This window comes from Petromyzon marinus, chromosome 21, assembly GCF_048934315.1.
Source record: "Petromyzon marinus isolate PM22_M1 ecotype Great Lakes invasive population chromosome 21, UKy_Petmar_22M1.pri1.0, whole genome shotgun sequence".
Classification (NCBI taxonomy): Eukaryota; Metazoa; Chordata; class Hyperoartia; order Petromyzontiformes; family Petromyzontidae; genus Petromyzon; species Petromyzon marinus.
Window position 1 is genome coordinate 6846102 of NC_133687.1, and position 18452 is coordinate 6864553.

The window sequence follows — 18452 nt, forward strand, 5'->3', positions numbered from 1 at the left end:
TTGGTACTAGAGGCGTGGTGCAGGCTGTGTTTGAGTGTTGGTACTAGAGAAGTGGTGGTGGAGAAGGCTGTGTGTGAGTGTTGTGGTACTAGAGGCGTGGTGGTGGTGCAGGCTGTGTCTGAGTGTTTGTACTGTAGGCGTGGTGGTGGTGCAGGCTGTGTGTGAGTGTTGGTACTAAAGGCGTGGTGGTGGTGCAGGCTGTGTGTTAGTGTTGTGGTACTAGAGGCGTGGTTGTGCAGGCTGTGTGTGAGTGTTGGTACTAGAGGCGTGGTGGTGCAGGCTGTGTGTGAGTGTTGGTACTAGAGGCGTGGTGGTGCAGGCTGTGTGTGAGTGTTGGTACTAGAGGCGTGGTGGTGGTGGTGCAGGCTGTGTGTGAGTGTTGGTACTAGAGGCGGAGTTGTGCTGGCTGTGTGTGAGTGTTGGTACTAGAGGCGTGGTGGTGGTGCAGAATGTGTGTGAGTGTTGTGGTACTAGAGGCGTGGTGGTGGTGCAGGCTGTGTGTGAGTGTTGGTACTAGAGGGGTGGTGGTGCAGGCTGTGTGTGAGTGTTGGTACTAGAGGCGTGGTGGTGGTGCAGAATGTGTGTGAGTGTTGTGGTACTAGAGGCGTGGTGGTGGTGCAGGCTGTGTGTGAGTGTTGGTACTAGAGGCGTGGTGGTGCAGGCTGTGTGTGAGTGTTGCTACTAGAGGCGTGGTGGTGGTGGTGGTGCAGGCTGTGTGTGAGTGTTGTGGTACTAGAGGCGTGGTGGTGCAGGCTGTGTGTGAGTGTTGGTACTAGAGGCGTGGTGGTGGTGGTGCAGGCTGTGTGAATGTTGGTACTAGAGGCGTGGTGGTGCAGGCTGTGTGTGAGTGTTGGTACTAGAAGCGTGGTGGTGCTGGCTGTGTGTGATGTTGTGGTACTAGAGGCGTGGTGGTGGTGCAGGCTGCGAGTGATTGTTGGTACTAGAGGCGTGGTGGTGGAGCAGGCTGTGTTTGAGTGTTGGTACTAGAGGCGTGGTGGTGGTGCAGGCAGTGTGTGAGTGTTGGTACTAGAGGCGTGGTGGTGCAGGCTGTGTGTGAGTGTTGTGGTAATAGAGGCGTGGTGGTGGTGCAGGCTGTGTGTGAGTGTTGGTACTAGAGGCTTGGTGGTGGTGCAGGCTGTGTGTCAGTGTTGTGGTACTAGAGGCGTGGTGGTGGTGCAGGCTGTGTGTGAGTGTTGGTACTAGAGGCGTGGTGGTGGTGCAGGCTGTGTTTGAGTGTTGGTACTAGAGGAGTGGTGGTGGTGAAGGCTGTGTGTGAGTGTTGTGGTACTAGAGGCGTGGTGGTGGTGCAGGCTGTGTCTGAGTGTTGGTACTGTAGGCGTGGTGGTGGTGCAGGCTGTGTGTGAGTGTTGGTACTAAAGGCGTGGTGGTGGTGCAGGCTGTGTGTTAGTGTTGTGGTACTAGAGGCGTGGTGGTGCAGGCTGTGTGTGAGTGTTGGTACTAGAGGCGTGGTGGTGCAGGCTGTGTGTGAGTGTTGTGGTACTAGACGGGTGGTGGTGCAGGCTGTGTGTGAGTGTTGGTACTAGAGGCGTGGTGGTGCAGGCTGTGTGTGAGTGTTGGTACTAGAGGCGTGGTGGTGGTGGTGCAGGCTGTGTGTGAGTGTTGGTACCAGAGGCGGAGTGGTGCTGGCTGTGTGTGAGTGTTGGTACTAGAGGCGTGGAGGTGGTGCATGCTGTGTGTGAGTGTTGTGGTACTAGAGGCGTGGTGGTGGTGCAGGCTGTGTGTGAGTGTTGGTACTAGAGGCGTGGTGGTGAAGGCTGTGTGTGATTGTTTTTACTAGAGGCGTGGTGTTAGTGCAGAATGTGTGTGAGTGTTGTGGTACTAGAGGCGTGGTGGTGGTGGTGCAGGCTGTGTGTGAGTGTTGGTACTAGAGGCTTGGTGGTGGTGCAGGCTGTGTGTGAGTGTTGTGGTACTAGAGGCGTGGTGGTGGTGCAGGCTGTGTGTGAGTGTTGGTACTAGAGGCGTGGTGGTGGTGCAATCTGTGTTTGAGTGTTGGTACTAGAGGCGTGGTGGTGGTGGTGGAGGTGGTGCAGGCTGTGTGTGAGTGTTGGTACTAGAGGCGTGGTGGTGCAGGCTGTGTGTGAGTGTTGTGGTACTAGAGGCGTGGTGGTGCAGGCTGTGTGTGAGTGTTGGTACTAGAGGCGTGGTGGTGCATGCTGTGTGTGAGTGTTGTGGTACTAGAGTCGTGGTGGTGCAGGCTGTGTGTGTGTGTTGGTACTAGAGGCGTAGTGGTGCAGGCTGTGTGTTAGTGTTGTGGTACTAGAGGCGTGGTGGTGCAGGCTGTGTGTGAGTGTTGGTACTAGAGGCGTGGTGGTGCAGGCTGTGTGTGAGTGTTGTGGTACTAGACGGGTGGTGGTGCAGGCTGTGTGTGAGTGTTGGTACTAGAGGCGTGGTGGTGCAGGCTGTGTGTGAGTGTTGGTACTAGAGGCGTGGTGGTGGTGGTGCAGGCTGTGTGTGAGTGTTGGTACCAGAGGCGGAGTGGTGCTGGCTGTGTGTGAGTGTTGATACTAGAGGCGTGGAGGTGGTGCATGCTGTGTGTGAGTGTTGTGGTACTAGAGGCGTGGTGGTGGTGCAGGCTGTGTGTGAGTGTTGGTACTAGAGGCGTGGTGGTGAAGGCTGTGTGTCATTGTTTTTACTAGAGGCGTGGTGTTGGTGCAGAATGTGTGTGAGTGTTGTGGTACTAGAGGCGTGGTGGTGGTGCAGGCTGTGTGTGAGTGTTGGTACTAGAGGCGTGGTGGTGGTGCAATCTGTGTTTGAGTGTTGGTACTAGAGGAGTGGTGGTGGTGAAGGCTGTGTGTGAGTGTTGTGGTACTAGAGGCGTGGTGGTGGTGCAGGCTGTGTGTGATTGTTGGTACTAGAGGCGTGGTGGTGGTGGTGGTGGTGCAGGCTGTGTGTGAGTGTTGGTACTAGAGGCGTGGTGTTGGTGCAGAATGTGTGTGAGTGTTGTGGTACTAGAGGCGTGGTGGTGGTGCAGGCTGTGTGTGAGTGTTGGTACTAGAGGCGTGGTGGTGGTGCAATCTGTGTTTGAGTGTTGGTACTAGAGGAGTGGTGGTGGTGAAGGCTGTGTGTGAGTGTTGTGGTACTAGAGGCGTGGTGGTGGTGCAGGCTGTGTGTGATTGTTGGTACTAGAGGCGTGGTGGTGGTGGTGGTGGTGGTGCAGGCTGTGTGTGAGTGTTGGTACTAGAGGCGTGGTGGTGCAGGCTGTGTGTGAGTGTTGTGGTACTAGAGGCGTGGTGGTGCAGGCTGTGTGTGAGTGTTGGTACTAGAGGCGTGGTGGTGCATGCTGTGTGTGAGTGTTGTGGTACTAGAGTCGTGGTGGTGCAGGCTGTGTGTGTGTGTTGGTACTAGATTCGTAGTGGTGCAGGCTGTGTGTGAGTGTTGGTACTAGAGGCGTGGTGGTGGTGCAGGCTGTGTGTGAGTGTTGGTACTAGAGGCGTGGTGGTGCAGGCTGTGTGTGAGTGTTGTGGTAATAGAGGCGTGGTGGTGGTGCAGGCTGTGTGTGAGTGTTGGTACTAGAGGCTTGGTGGTGGTGCAGGCTGTGTGTGAGTGTTGTGGTACTAGAGGCGTGGTGGTGGTGCTGGCTGTGTGTGAGTGTTGGTACTAGAGGCGTGGTGGTGGTGCAGGCTGTGTTTGAGTGTTGGTACTAGAGGTTTGGTGGTGGTGCAGTCTGTGTGTGAGTGTTGTGGTACTAGAGGCGTGGTGGTGGTGCAGGCTGTGTGTGAGTGTTGGTACTAGAGGCGTGGTGGTTTTGCAGGCTGTGTGTGAGTGTTGTGGTACTAGAGGCGTGGTGGTGTAGGCTGTGTGTGAGTGTTGGTACTAGAGGCGTGGTGGTGCAGGCTGTGTGTGAGTGTTGTGGTACTAGAGGGGTGGTGGTGCAGGCTGTGTGTGAGTGTTGGTACTAGAGGCGTGGTGGTGTAGGCTGTGTGTGAGTGTTTTGGTACTAGAGGCGTGGTGGTGGTGCAGGCTGTGTGTGAGTGTTGGTACTAGAGGCGTGGTGGTGCAGGCTGTGTGTGAGTGTTGCTACTAGAGGCATGGTGGTGGTGGTGGTGGTGCAGGCTGTGTGTGAGTGTTGTGGTACTAGAGGCGTGGTCTTGGTGGTGCAGGCTGTGTGTGAGTGTTTGTACTAGAGGCGTAGTGGTGGTGCAGGCTGTGTGTGAGTGTTGGTACTAGAGGCGTGGTGGTGGTGCAGGCTGTGTTTGAGTGTTGGTACTAGAGGGGTGGTGGTGGTGCAGGCTGTGTGTTAGTGTTGTGATACTAGAGGCGTGGTGGTGCAGGCTGTGTGTGAGTGTTGGTACTAGAGGCGTGGTGGTGCAGGCTGTGTGTGAGTGTTGTGGTACTAGACGGGTGGTGGTGCAGGCTGTGTGTGAGTGTTGGTACTAGAGGCGTGGTGGTGCAGGCTGTGTGTGAGTGTTGGTACTAGAGGCGTGGTGGTGGTGGTGCAGGCTGTGTGTGAGTGTTGGTACTAGAGGCGGAGTTGTGCTGGCTGTGTGTGAGTGTTGGTACTAGAGGCGTGGTGGTGGTGCATGCTGTGTGTGAGTGTTGTGGTACTAGAGGCGTGGTGGTGGTGCAGGCTGTGTGTGAGTGTTGGTAATAGAGGCGTGGTGGTGCAGGCTGTGTGTGAGTGTTGGTACTAGAGGCGTGGTGGTGAAGGCTGTGTGTGAGTGTTGTGGTACTAGAGGGGTGGTGGTGCAGGCTGTGTGTGAGTGTTGGTACTAGAGGCGTGGTGGTGGTGCAGAATGTGTGTGAGTGTTGTGGTACTAGAGGCGTGGTGGTGGTGCAGGCTGTGTGTGATGATGGTACTAGAGGCGTGGTGGTGGTGCAGGCTGTGTGTGATTGTTGGTACTAGAGGCGTGGTGGTGGTGGTGGTGGTGCAGGCTGTGTGTGAGTGTTGGAACTAGAGGCATGGTGGTGCAGGCTGTGTGTGAGTGTTGTGGTACTAGAGGCGTGGTGGTGGTGCAGGCTGTGTGTGAGTGTTGGTACTAGAGGCGTGGTGGTGCAGGCTGTGTGTGAGTGTTGGTACTAGAGGCGTGGTGGTGGTGGTGCAGGCTGTGTGAATGTTGGTACTAGAGGCGTGGTGGTGCAGGCTGTGTGTGAGTGTTGGTACTAGAAGCGTGGTGGTGCTGGCTGTGTGTGATGTTGTGGTACTAGAGGCGTGGTGGTGGTGCAGGCTGCGAGTGATTGTTGGTACTAGAGGCGTGGTGGTGGTGCAGGCTGTGTTTGAGTGTTGGTACTAGAGGCGTGGTGGTGGTGCAGGCAGTGTGTGAGTGTTGGTACTAGAGGCGTGGTGGTGCAGGCTGTGTGTGAGTGTTGTGGTAATAGAGGCGTGGTGGTGGTGCAGGCTGTGTGTGAGTGTTGGTACTAGAGGCTTGGTGGTGGTGCAGGCTGTGTGTGAGTGTTGTGGTACAAGAGGCGTGGTGGTGGTGCAGGCTGTGTATGAGTGTTGGTACTAGAGGCGTGGTGGTGGTGCAGGCTGTGTTTGAGTGTTGGTACTAGAGGAGTGGTGGTGGTGAAGGCTGTGTGTGAGTGTTGTGGTACTAGAGGCGTGGTGGTGGTGCAGGCTGTGTCTGAGTGTTGGTACTGTAGGCGTGGTGGTGGTGCAGGCTGTGTGTGAGTGTTGGTACTAAAGGCGTGGTGGTGGTGCAGGCTGTGTGTTAGTGTTGTGGTACTAGAGGCGTGGTGGTGCAGGCTGTGTGTGAGTGTTGGTACTAGAGGCGTGGTGGTGCAGGCTGTGTGTGAGTGTTGTGGTACTAGACGGGTGGTGGTGCAGGCTGTGTGTGAGTGTTGGTACCAGAGGCGTGGTGGTGCAGGCTGTGTGTGAGTGTTGGTACTAGAGGTGTGGTGGTGGTGGTGCAGGCTGTGTGTGAGTGTTGGTACCAGAGGCGGAGTGGTGCTGGCTGTGTGTGAGGATTGGTACTAGAGCCGTGGTGGTGGTGCATGCTGTGTGTGAGTGTTGTGGTACTAGAGGCGTGGTGGTGGTGCAGGCTGTGTGTGAGTGTTGGTACTAGAGGCTTGGTGGTGGTGCAGGCTGTGTGTGAGTGTTGTGGTACTAGAGGCGTGGTGGTGGTGCAGGCTGTGTGTGAGTGTTGGTACTAGAGGCGTGGTGGTGGTGCAATCTGTGTTTGAGTGTTGGTACTAGAGGAGTGGTGGTGGTGAAGGCTGTGTGTGAGTGTTGTGGTACTAGAGGCGTGGTGGTGGTGCAGGCTGTGTGTGATTGTTGGTACTAGAGGCGTGGTGGTGGTGGTGGTGGTGCAGGCTGTGTGTGAGTGTTGGTACTAGAGGAGTGGTGGTGGTGAAGGCTGTGTGTGAGTGTTGTGGTACTAGAGGCGTGGTGGTGGTGCAGGCTGTGTGTGATTGTTGGTACTAGAGGCGTGGTGGTGGTGGTGGTGGTGGTGCAGGCTGTGTGTGAGTGTTGGTACTAGAGGCGTGGTGGTGGTGCAGGCAGTGTGTGAGTGTTGGTACTAGAGGCGTGGTGGTGCAGGCTGTGTGTGAGTGTTGTGGTAATAGAGGCGTGGTGGTGGTGCAGGCTGTGTGTGAGTGTTGTGGTACTAGAGGCGTGGTGGTGGTGCAGGCTGTGTGTGAGTGTTGGTACTAGAGGCTTGGTGGTGGTGCAGGCTGTGTGTGAGTGTTGTGGTACTAGAGGCGTGGTGGTGGTGCAGGCTGTGTGTGAGTGTTGGTACTAGAGGCGTGGTGGTGGTGCAATCTGTGTTTGAGTGTTGGTACTAGAGGAGTGGTGGTGGTGAAGGCTGTGTGTGAGTGTTGTGGTACTAGAGGCGTGGTGGTGGTGCAGGCTGTGTGTGATTGTTGGTACTAGAGGCGTGGTGGTGGTGGTGGTGGTGCAGGCTGTGTGTGAGTGTTGGTACTAGAGGAGTGGTGGTGGTGAAGGCTGTGTGTGAGTGTTGTGGTACTAGAGGCGTGGTGGTGGTGCAGGCTGTGTGTGATTGTTGGTACTAGAGGCGTGGTGGTGGTGGTGGTGGTGGTGCAGGCTGTGTGTGAGTGTTGGTACTAGAGGAGTGGTGGTGAAGGCTGTGTGTGAGTGTTGTGGTACTAGAGGGGTGGTGGTGCAGGCTGTGTGTGAGTGTTGGTACTAGAGGCGTGGTGGTGGTGCAGAATGTGTGTGAGTGTTGTGGTACTAGAGGCGTGGTGGTGGTGCAGGCTGTGTGTGATGATGGTACTAGAGGCGTGGTGGTGGTGCAGGCTGTGTGTGATTGTTGGTACTAGAGGCGTGGTGGTGGTGGTGGTGGTGCAGGCTGTGTGTGAGTGTTGGAACTAGAGGCATGGTGGTGCAGGCTGTGTGTGAGTGTTGTGGTACTAGAGGCGTGGTGGTGGTGCAGGCTGTGTGTGAGTGTTGGTACTAGAGGCGTGGTGGTGCAGGCTGTGTGTGAGTGTTGGTACTAGAGGCGTGGTGGTGGTGGTGCAGGCTGTGTGAATGTTGGTACTAGAGGCGTGGTGGTGCAGGCTGTGTGTGAGTGTTGGTACTAGAAGCGTGGTGGTGCTGGCTGTGTGTGATGTTGTGGTACTAGAGGCGTGGTGGTGGTGCAGGCTGCGAGTGATTGTTGGTACTAGAGGCGTGGTGGTGGTGCAGGCTGTGTTTGAGTGTTGGTACTAGAGGCGTGGTGGTGGTGCAGGCAGTGTGTGAGTGTTGGTACTAGAGGCGTGGTGGTGCAGGCTGTGTGTGAGTGTTGTGGTAATAGAGGCGTGGTGGTGGTGCAGGCTGTGTGTGAGTGTTGGTACTAGAGGCTTGGTGGTGGTGCAGGCTGTGTGTGAGTGTTGTGGTACAAGAGGCGTGGTGGTGGTGCAGGCTGTGTATGAGTGTTGGTACTAGAGGCGTGGTGGTGGTGCAGGCTGTGTTTGAGTGTTGGTACTAGAGGAGTGGTGGTGGTGAAGGCTGTGTGTGAGTGTTGTGGTACTAGAGGCGTGGTGGTGGTGCAGGCTGTGTCTGAGTGTTGGTACTGTAGGCGTGGTGGTGGTGCAGGCTGTGTGTGAGTGTTGGTACTAAAGGCGTGGTGGTGGTGCAGGCTGTGTGTTAGTGTTGTGGTACTAGAGGCGTGGTGGTGCAGGCTGTGTGTGAGTGTTGGTACTAGAGGCGTGGTGGTGCAGGCTGTGTGTGAGTGTTGTGGTACTAGACGGGTGGTGGTGCAGGCTGTGTGTGAGTGTTGGTACTAGAGGCGTGGTGGTGCAGGCTGTGTGTGAGTGTTGGTACTAGAGGTGTGGTGGTGGTGGTGCAGGCTGTGTGTGAGTGTTGGTACCAGAGGCGGAGTGGTGCTGGCTGTGTGTGAGGATTGGTACTAGAGCCGTGGTGGTGGTGCATGCTGTGTGTGAGTGTTGTGGTACTAGAGGCGTGGTGGTGGTGCAGGCTGTGTGTGAGTGTTGGTACTAGAGGCTTGGTGGTGGTGCAGGCTGTGTGTGAGTGTTGTGGTACTAGAGGCGTGGTGGTGGTGCAGGCTGTGTGTGAGTGTTGGTACTAGAGGCGTGGTGGTGGTGCAATCTGTGTTTGAGTGTTGGTACTAGAGGAGTGGTGGTGGTGAAGGCTGTGTGTGAGTGTTGTGGTACTAGAGGCGTGGTGGTGGTGCAGGCTGTGTGTGATTGTTGGTACTAGAGGCGTGGTGGTGGTGGTGGTGCAGGCTGTGTGTGAGTGTTGGTACTAGAGGCGTGGTGGTGCATGCTGTGTGTGAGTGTTGTGGTACTAGAGTCGTGGTGGTGCAGGCTGTGTGTGTGTGTTGGTACTAGAGGCGTGGTGGTGCAGGCTGTGTGTGAGTGTTGGTACTAGAGGCGTGGTGGTGGTGGTGGTGGTGCAGGCTGTGTGTGAGTGTTGGTACTAGAGGCATGGTGGTGCAGGCTGTGTGTGAGTGTTGTGGTACTAGAGGCGTGGTGGTGGTGCAGGCTGTGTGTGAGTGTTAGTACTAGAGGCGTGGTGGTGCAGGCTGTGTGTGAGTGTTGGTACTAGAGGCGTGGTGGTGGTGGTGCAGGCTGTGTGAATGTTGGTACTAGAGGCGTGGTGGTACAGGCTGTGTGTGAGTGTTGGTACTAGAAGCGTGGTGGTGCTGGCTGTGTGTGATGTTGTGGTACTAGAGGCGTGGTGGTGGTGCAGGCTGCGAGTGATTGTTGGTACTAGAGGCGTGGTGGTGGTGCAGGCTGTGTGTGAGTGTTGTGGTAATAGAGGCGTGGTGGTGGTGCAGGCTGTGTGTGAGTGTTGGTACTAGAGGCTTGGTGGTGGTGCAGGCTGTGTGTGAGTGTTGTGGTACTAGAGGCGTGGTGGTGGTGCAGGCTGTGTGTGAGTGTTGGTACTAGAGGCGTGGTGGTGGTGCAGGCTGTGTTTGAGTGTTGGTACTAGAGGAGTGGTGGTGGTGAAGGCTGTGTGTGAGTGTTGTGGTACTAGAGGCGTGGTGGTGGTGCAGGCTGTGTCTGAGTGTTGGTACTGTAGGCGTGGTGGTGGTGCAGGCTGTGTGTGAGTGTTGGTACTAGAGGCGTGGTGGTGGTGCAGGCTGTGTGTTAGTGTTGTGGTACTAGAGGTGTGGTGGAGCAGGCTGTGTGTGAGTGTTGGTACTAGAGGCGTGGTGGTGGTGGTGGTGGTGCAGGCTGTGTGTGAGTGTTGGTTCTAGAGGCATGGTGGTGCAGGCTGTGTGTGAGTGTTGTGGTACTAGAGGTGTGGTGGTGGTGCAGGCTGTGTGTGAGTGTTGGTACTAGAGGCGTGGTGGTGCAGGCTGTGTGTGAGTGTTGGTACTAGAGGCGTGGTGGTGGTGGTGCAGGCTGTGTGAATGTTGGTACTAGAGGCGTGGTGGTGCAGGCTGTGTGTGAGTGTTGGTACTAGAAGCGTGGTGGTGCTGGCTGTGTGTGATGTTGTGGTTCTAGAGGCGTGGTGGTGGTGCAGGCTGCGAGTGATTGTTGGTACTAGAGGCATGGTGGTGGTGCAGGCTGTGTTTGAGTGTTGGTACTAGAGGCGTGGTGGTGGTGCAGGCTGTGTTTGAGTGTTGGTACTAGAGGCTTGGTGGTGGTGCAGGCTGTGTGTGAGTGTTGTGGTACTAGAGGCGTGGTGGTGGTGCAGGCTGTGTGTGAGTGTTGGTACTAGAGGCGTGGTGGTGGTGCAGGCTGTGTTTGAGTGTTGGTACTAGAGGAGTGGTGGTGGTGAAGGCTGTGTTTGAGTGTTGTGGTACTAGAGGCGTGGTGGTGGTGCAGGCTGTGTCTGAGTGTTGGTACTGTAGGCGTGGTGGTGGTGCAGGCTGTGTGTGAGTGTTGGTACTAGAGGCGTGGTGGTGGTGCAGGCTGTGTGTTAGTGTGTGGTACTAGAGGCGTGGTTGTGCAGGCTGTGTGTGAGTGTTGGTACTAGAGGCGTGGTGGTGCAGGCTGTGTGTGAGTGTTGTGGTACTCGACGGGTGGTGGTGCAGGCTGTGTGTGAGGGTTGGTACTAGAGGCGTGGTGGTGCAGGCTGTGTGTGAGTGTTGGTACTAGAGGCGTGGTGGTGGTGGTGGTGCAGGCTGTGCGTGAGTGTTGGTACCAGAGGCGGAGTGGTGCTGGCTGTGTGTGAGTGTTGGTACTAGAGGCGTGGTGGTGGTGCATGCTGTGTGTGAGTGTTGTGGTACTAGAGGCGTGGTGGTGGTGCAGGCTGTGTGTGAGTGTTGGTACTAGAGGCTTGGTGGTGGTGCAGGCTGTGTGTGAGTGTTGTGGTACTAGAGACGTGGTGGTGGTGCAGGCTGTGTGTGAGTGTTGGTACTAGAGGCGTGGTGGTGGTGCAATCTGTGTTTGAGTGTTGGTACTAGAGGAGTGGTGGTGGTGAAGGCTGTGTGTGAGTGTTGTGGTACTAGAGGCGTGGTGGTGGTGCAGGCTGTGTGTGATTGTTGGTACTAGAGGCGTGGTGGTGGTGGTGGTGGTGCAGGCTGTGTGTGAGTGTTGGTACTAGAGGAGTGGTGGTGCAGGCTGTGTGTGAGTGTTGTGGTACTAGAGGCGTGGTGGTGCAGGCTGTGTGTGAGTGTTGGTACTAGAGGCGTGGTGGTGCAGGCTGTGTGTGAGTGTTGTGGTACTAGAGTCGTGGTGGTGCAGGCTGTGTGTGTGTGTTGGTACTAGAGGCGTGGTGGTGCAGGCTGTGGGTGAGTGTTGATACTAGAGGCGTGGTGGTGGTGGTGGTGCAGGCTGTGTGTGAGTGTTGGTACTAGAGGCGTGGTGGTGCAGGCTGTGTGTGAGTGTTGGTACTAGAAGCGTGGTGGTGCTGGCTGTGTGTGATGTTGTGGTACTAGAGGCGTGGTGGTGGTGCAGGCTGTGTGTGAATGTTGGTACTAGAGGCGTGGTGGTGGTGCAGGCTGTGAGTGATTGTTGGTACTAGAGGCGTGGTGGTGGTGCAGGCTGTGTTTGAGTGTTGGTACTAGAGGCGTTGTGGTGGTGCAGGCTGCGTGTGAGTGTTGGTACTAGAGACGTGGTGGTGCAGGCTGTGTGTGAGTGTTGTGGTAATAGAGGCGTGGTGGTTGTGCAGGCTGTGTGTGAGTGTTGGTACTAGAGGCTTGGTGGTGGTGCAGGCTGTTTGTGAGTATTGTGGTACTAGATGCGTGGTGGTGGTGCAGGCTGTGTGTGAGTGTTGGTACTAGAGGCGTGGTGGTGGTGCATGCTGTGTTTGAGTGTTGGTACTAGAGGTGTGGTGGTGGTGCAGTCTGTGTGTGAGTGTTGTGGTACTAGAGGCGTGGTGGTGGTGCAGGCTGTGTCTGAGTGTTGGTACTAGAGGCGTGGTGGTGGTGGTGCAGGCTGTGTGTGAGTGTTGGTACTAGAGGCGTGGTGGTTTTGCAGGCTGTGTGTGAGTGTTGTGGTACTAGAGGCGTGGTGGTGTAGGCTGTGTGTGAGTGTTGGTACTAGAGGCGTGGTGGTGCAGGCTGTGTGTGAGTGTTGTGGTACTAGAGGGGTGGTGGTGCAGGCTGTGCGTGAGTGTTGGTACTAGAGGCGTGGTGGTGTAGGCTGTGTGTGAGTGTTTTGGTACTAGAGGCGTGGTGGTGGTGCAGGCTGTGTGTGAGTGTTGGTACTAGAGGCGTGGTGGTGCAGGCTGTGTATGAGTGTTGCTACTAGAGGCGTGGTGGTGGTGGTGCAGGCTGTGTGTGAGTGTTGTGGTACTAGAGGCGTGGTGGTGGTGGTGCAGGCTGTGTGTGAGTGTTGGTACTAGAGGCGTGGTGGTGGTGCAGGCTGTGTGTGAGTGTTGGTACTAGAGGCGTGGTGGTGGTGCAGGCTGTGTGTGAGTGTTGGTACTAGAGGCGTCGTGGTGCAGGCTGTGTGTGAGTGTTGGTACTAGAGGCGTGGTGGTGGTGGTGCAGCCTGTGTGTGAGTGTTGCTACTAGAGGCGTGGTGGTGCAGGCTGTGTGTGAGTGTTGGTACTAGAAGCGTGGTGGTGCTGGCTGTGTGTGAGTGTTGTGGTACTAGAGGCGTGGTGGTGGTGCAGGCTGTGTGGGAGTGTTGGTACTAGAGGCGTAGTGGTGCAGGCTGTGTGTGAGTGGTGGTACTAGAGGCGTGGTGGTGGTGGTGGTGCAGGCTGTGTGTGAGTGTTGTGGTACTAGAGGCGTGGTGGTGGTGCAGGCTGTGTGTGAGTGTTGGTACTAGAGGCGGGTTGGTGGTGCAGGCTGTGTGTGAGTGTTGGTACTAGAGGCGTGGTGGTGCAGGCTGTGTGTGAGTGTTGGTACTAGAGGCGTGGTGGTGGTGGTGCAGGCTGTGTGAATGTTGGTACTAGAGGCGTGGTGGTGCAGGCTGTGTGTGAGTGTTGGTACTAGAAGCGTGGTGGTGCTGGCTGTGTGTGATGTTGTGGTACTAGAGGCGTGGTGGTGGTGCAGGCTGCGAGTGATTGTTGGTACTAGAGGCATGGTGGTGGTGCAGGCTGTGTTTGAGTGTTGGTACTAGAGGCGTGGTGGTGGTGCAGGCTGTGTTTGAGTGTTGGTACTAGAGGCTTGGTGGTGGTGCAGGCTGTGTGTGAGTGTTGGTACTAGAGGCGTGGTGGTGGTGCAGGCTGTGTTTGAGTGTTGGTACTAGAGGAGTGGTGGTGGTGAAGGCTGTGTTTGAGTGTTGTGGTACTAGAGGCGTGGTGGTGGTGCAGGCTGTGTCTGAGTGTTGGTACTGTAGGCGTGGTGGTGGTGCAGGCTGTGTGTGAGTGTTGGTACTAGAGGCGTGGTGGTGGTGCAGGCTGTGTGTTAGTGTGTGGTACTAGAGGCGTGGTGGTGCAGGCTGTGTGTGAGTGTTGGTACTAGAGGCGTGGTGGTGCAGGCTGTGTGTGAGTGTTGTGGTACTCGACGGGTGGTGGTGCAGGCTGTGTGTGAGGGTTGGTACTAGAGGCGTGGTGGTGCAGGCTGTGTGTGAGTGTTGGTACTAGAGGCGTGGTGGTGGTGGTGCAGGCTGTGCGTGAGTGTTGGTACCAGAGGCGGAGTGGTGCTGGCTGTGTGTGAGTGTTGGTACTAGAGGCGTGGTGGTGGTGCATGCTGTGTGTGAGTGTTGTGGTACTAGAGGCGTGGTGGTGGTGCAGGCTGTGTGTGAGTGTTGGTACTAGAGGCTTGGTGGTGGTGCAGGCTGTGTGTGAGTGTTGTGGTACTAGAGACGTGGTGGTGGTGCAGGCTGTGTGTGAGTGTTGGTACTAGAGGCGTGGTGGTGGTGCAATCTGTGTTTGAGTGTTGGTACTAGAGGAGTGGTGGTGGTGAAGGCTGTGTGTGAGTGTTGTGGTACTAGAGGCGTGGTGGTGGTGCAGGCTGTGTGTGATTGTTGGTACTAGAGGTGTGGTGGTGGTGGTGGTGCAGGCTGTGTGTGAGTGTTGGTACTAGAGGAGTGGTAGTGCAGGCTGTATGTGAGTGTTGTGGTACTAGAGGCGTGGTGGTGCAGGCTGTGTGTGAGTGTTGGTACTAGAGGCGTGGTGGTGCATGCTGTGTGTGAGTGTTGTGGTACTAGAGTCGTGGTGGTGCAGGCTGTGTGTGTGTGTTGGTACTAGAGGCGTGGTGGTGCAGGCTGTGGGTGAGTGTTGATACTAGAGGCGTGGTGGTGGTGGTGCAGGCTGTGTGTGAGTGTTGGTACTAGAGGCGTGGTGGTGCAGGCTGTGTGTGAGTGTTGGTACTAGAAGCGTGGTGGTGCTGGCTGTGTGTGATGTTGTGGTACTAGAGGCGTGGTGGTGGTGCAGGCTGTGTGTGAATGTTGGTACTAGAGGCGTGGTGGTGGTGCAGGCTGTGAGTGATTGTTGGTACTAGAGGCGTGGTGGTGGTGCAGGCTGTGTTTGAGTGTTGGTACTAGAGGCGTTGTGGTGGTGCAGGCTGCGTGTGAGTGTTGGTACTAGAGACGTGGTGGTGCAGGCTGTGTGTGAGTGTTGTGGTAATAGAGGCGTGGTGGTTGTGCAGGCTGTGTGTGAGTGTTGGTACTAGAGGCTTGGTGGTGGTGCAGGCTGTTTGTGAGTATTGTGGTACTAGATGCGTGGTGGTGGTGCAGGCTGTGTGTGAGTGTTGGTACTAGAGGCGTGGTGGTGGTGCATGCTGTGTTTGAGTGTTGGTACTAGAGGTGTGGTGGTGGTGCAGTCTGTGTGTGAGTGTTGTGGTACTAGAGGCGTGGTGGTGGTGCAGGCTGTGTCTGAGTGTTGGTACTAGAGGCGTGGTGGTGGTGCAGGCTGTGTGTGAGTGTTGGTACTAGAGGCGTGGTGGTTTTGCAGGCTGTGTGTGAGTGTTGTGGTACTAGAGGCGTGGTGGTGTAGGCTGTGTGTGAGTGTTGGTACTAGAGGCGTGGTGGTGCAGGCTGTGTGTGAGTGTTGTGGTACTAGAGGGGTGGTGGTGCAGGCTGTGCGTGAGTGTTGGTACTAGAGGCGTGGTGGTGTAGGCTGTGTGTGAGTGTTTTGGTACTAGAGGCGTGGTGGTGGTGCAGGCTGTGTGTGAGTGTTGGTACTAGAGGCGTGGTGGTGCAGGCTGTGTATGAGTGTTGCTACTAGAGGCGTGGTGGTGGTGGTGCAGGCTGTGTGTGAGTGTTGTGGTACTAGAGGCGTGGTGGTGGTGGTGCAGGCTGTGTGTGAGTGTTGGTACTAGAGGCGTGGTGGTGGTGCAGGCTGTGTGTGAGTGTTGGTACTAGAGGCGTGGTGGTGGTGCAGGCTGTGTGTGAGTGTTGGTACTAGAGGCGTCGTGGTGCAGGCTGTGTGTGAGTGTTGGTACTAGAGGTGTGGTGGTGGTGGTGCAGCCTGTGTGTGAGTGTTGCTACTAGAGGCGTGGTGGTGCAGGCTGTGTGTGAGTGTTGGTACTAGAAGCGTGGTGGTGCTGGCTGTGTGTGAGTGTTGTGGTACTAGAGGCGTGGTGGTGGTGCAGGCTGTGTGGGAGTGTTGGTACTAGAGGCGTAGTGGTGCAGGCTGTGTGTGAGTGGTGGTACTAGAGGCGTGGTGGTGGTGGTGGTGCAGGCTGTGTGTGAGTGTTGTGGTACTAGAGGCGTGGTGGTGGTGCAGGCTGTGTGTGAGTGTTGGTACTAGAGGCGGGTTGGTGGTGCAGGCTGTGTGTGAGTGTTGGTACTAGAGGCGTGGTGGTGCAGGCTGTGTGTGAGTGTTGGTACTAGAAGCGTGGTGGTGCTGGCTGTGTGTGTGTTGTGGTACGAGAGGCGTGGTGGTGGTGCAGGCTGTGTGTGAGTGTTGGTACTAGAGGCGTGGTGGTGGTGCAGGCTATGTGTGAGTGTTGGTACTCGAGGCGGAATGGTGCTGTCTGTGTGTGAGTGTTGGTACCAGAGGCGTGGTGGTGCAGGCTGTGTGTGAGTGTTGTGGTACTAGAGGCGTGGTGGTGGTGCAGGCTGTGTGTGAGTGTTGGTACTAGAGGCGTGGTGGTGCAGGCTGTGTGTGATTGTTGGTACTAGAGGCGTGGTGGTGGTGCAGAATGTTTGTGAGTGTTGTGGTACTAGACGCGTGGTGGTGGTGCAGGCTGTGTGTGAGTGTTTTTACTAGAGGCGTGGTGGTGCAGGCTGTGTGTGAATGTTGGTACTAGAGGCGTGGTGGTGGTGCAGGCTGTGTGTGAGTGTTGTGGTACTAGAGGCGTGGTGGTGGTGCAGGCTGTGTGTGAGTGTTGGTACTAGAGGCGTGGTGGTGGTGCAGGCTGTGTGTGAGTGTTGGTACTAGAGGCGTGGTGGTGGTGCAGGCTGTGTGTGAGTGTTGGTACTAGAGGCGTGGTGGTGGTGCAGGCTGTGTGTGAGTGTTGTGGTACTAGAGGCGTGGTGGTGCAGGCTGTGTGTGAGTGTTGGTACTAGAGGCGTGGTGGTGTTGCAGGCTGTGTGTGAGTGTTGTGGTACTAGAGGCGTGGTGGTGGTGCAGGCTGTGTGTGAGTGTTGGTACTAGAGGCGTGGTGGTGCAGGCTGTGTGTGAGTGTTGGTACTAGAGGCATGGTGGTGCAGGCAGTGTGTGAGTGTTGTGGTACTAGAGGCGTGGTGGTGGTGCAGGCTGTGTGTGAGTGTTGGTACTAGAGGCGTGGTGGTGCAGGCTGTGTGTGAGTGTTGGTACTAGAGGCGTGGTTGTGCAGGCTGTGTGTGAGTGTTGGTACTAGAAGCGTGGTGGTGCTGGCTGTGTGTGATGTTGTGGTACTAGAGGCGTGGTGGTGGTGCAGGCTGTGTGTGAATGTTGGTACTAGAGGCGTGGTGGTGGTGCAGGCTGTGAGTGATTGTTGGTACTAGAGGCGTATTGGTGGTGCAGGCTGTGTTTGAGTGTTGGTACTAGAGGCGTGGTGGTGGTGCAGGCAGTGTGTGAGTGTTGGTACTAGAGGCGTGGTGGTGCAGGCTGTGTGTGAGTGTTGTGGTAATAGAGGCGTGGTGGTGGTGCAGGCTGTGTGTGAGTGTTGGTACTAGAGGCTTGGTGGTGGTGCAGGCTGTGTGTGAGTGTTGTGGTACTAGAGGCGTGGTGGTGGTGCAGGCTGTGTGTGAGTGTTGGTACTAGAGGCGTGGTGGTGGTGCAGGCTGTGTTTGAGTGTTGGTACTAGAGGAGTGGTGGTGGTGAAGGCTGTGTGTGAGTGTTGTATTACTAGAGGCGTGGTGGTGGTGCAGGTTGTGTCTGAGTGTTGGTACTGTAGGCTTGGTGGTGGTGCTGGCTGTGTGTGAGTGTTGGTACTAGAGGCGTGGTGGTGCAGGCTGTGTGTGAATGTTGGTACTAGAGGCGTGGTGGTGGTGCAGGCTGTGTGTGAGTGTTGTGGTACTAGAGGCGTTGTGGTGGTGCAGGCTGTGTGTGAGTGTTGGTACTAGAGGCGTGGTGGTGGTGCAGGCTGTGTGTGAGTGTTGGTACTAGAGGCGTGGTGGTGGTGCAGGCTGTGTGTGAGTGTTGGTACTAGAGGCGTGGTGGTGGTGCAGGCTGTGTGTGAGTGTTGTGGTACTAGAGGCGTGGTGGTGCAGGCTGTGTGTGAGTGTTGGTACTAGAGGCGTGGTGGTGTTGCAGGCTGTGTGTGAGTGTTGTGGTACTAGAGGCGTGGTGGTGGTGCAGGCTGTGTGTGAGTGTTGGTACTAGAGGCGTGGTGGTGCAGGCTGTGTGTGAGTGTTGGTACTAGAAGCGTGGTGGTGCTGGCTGTGTGTGATGTTGTGCTACTAGAGGCGTGGTGGTGGTGCAGGCTGTGTGTGAATGTTGGTACTAGAGGCGTGGTGGTGGTGCAGGCTGTGAGTGATTGTTGGTACTAGAGGCGTGGTGGTGGTGCAGGCAGTGTGTGAGTGTTGGTACTAGAGGCGTGGTGGTGCAGGCTGTGTGTGAGTGTTGTGGTAATAGAGGCGTGGTGGTGGTGCAGGCTGTGTGTGAGTGTTGGTACTAGAGGCTTGGTGGTGGTGCAGGCTGTGTGTGAGTGTTGTGGTACTAGAGGCATGGTGGTGGTTCAGGCTGTGTGTGAGTGTTGGTACTAGAGGCGTGGTGGTGGTGCAGGCTGTGTTTGAGTGTTGGTACTAGAGGAGTGGTGGTGGTGAAGGCTGTGTGTGAGTGTTGTGATACTAGAGGCGTGGTGGTGATGCAGGCTGTGTCTGAGTGTTGGTACTAGAGGCGTGGTGGTGGTGCAGGCTGTGTGTGAGTGTAGGTACTAGAGGCGTGGTGGTGGTGCAGGCTGTGTGTGAGTGTTGTGGTACTAGAGGCGTGGTGGTGCAGGCTGTGTGTGAGTGTTGGTACTAGAGGCGTGGTGGTGCAGGCTGTGTGTGAGTGTTGTGGTACTAGAGGGGTGGTGGTGCAGGCTGTGTGTGAGTGTTGCTACTAGAGGCGTGGTGGTGCAGGCTGTTTGTGAGTGTTGGTACAGAGGCGTGGTGGTGGTGGTGCAGGCTGTGTGTAAGTGTTGGTACTAGAGGCGGAGTGGTGCTGGCTGTGTGTGAGTGTTGGTACTAGAGGCGTGGTGGTGGTGCAGGCTGTGTGTGAGTGTTGGTACTAGAGGCGTGGTGGTGGTGCAGGCTGTGTGTGAGTGTTGTGGTACTAGAGGCGTGGTGGTGCAGGCTGTGTGTGAGTGTTGGTACTAGAGGCGTGGTGGTGTTGCAGG

The 18452-nt window shown here is 56.3% G+C and overlaps 1 long non-coding RNA gene across 21 annotated transcripts in view; it reads left to right on the forward strand.

Annotated features, from left to right (window-relative positions):
• Window positions 1-18452, forward strand: part of LOC116944475 (uncharacterized) — a 62436-nt gene that overhangs the window by 27083 nt on the left and 16901 nt on the right. For 15 of the 21 annotated variants that reach the window (XR_012942510.1, XR_012942498.1, XR_012942512.1 and 12 more), the window contains 2 exons: window positions 5812-13740; window positions 13994-17802. The exons of 2 other annotated variants lie outside the window; for them this stretch is intronic. This is a non-coding gene — a long non-coding RNA (uncharacterized LOC116944475). The remainder of the gene's footprint in view (window positions 1-5811; window positions 13741-13993; window positions 17803-18452) is intronic. 4 more of the 21 variants (XR_012942499.1, XR_012942513.1, XR_012942505.1 and 1 more) reach the window with 4 other exon arrangements.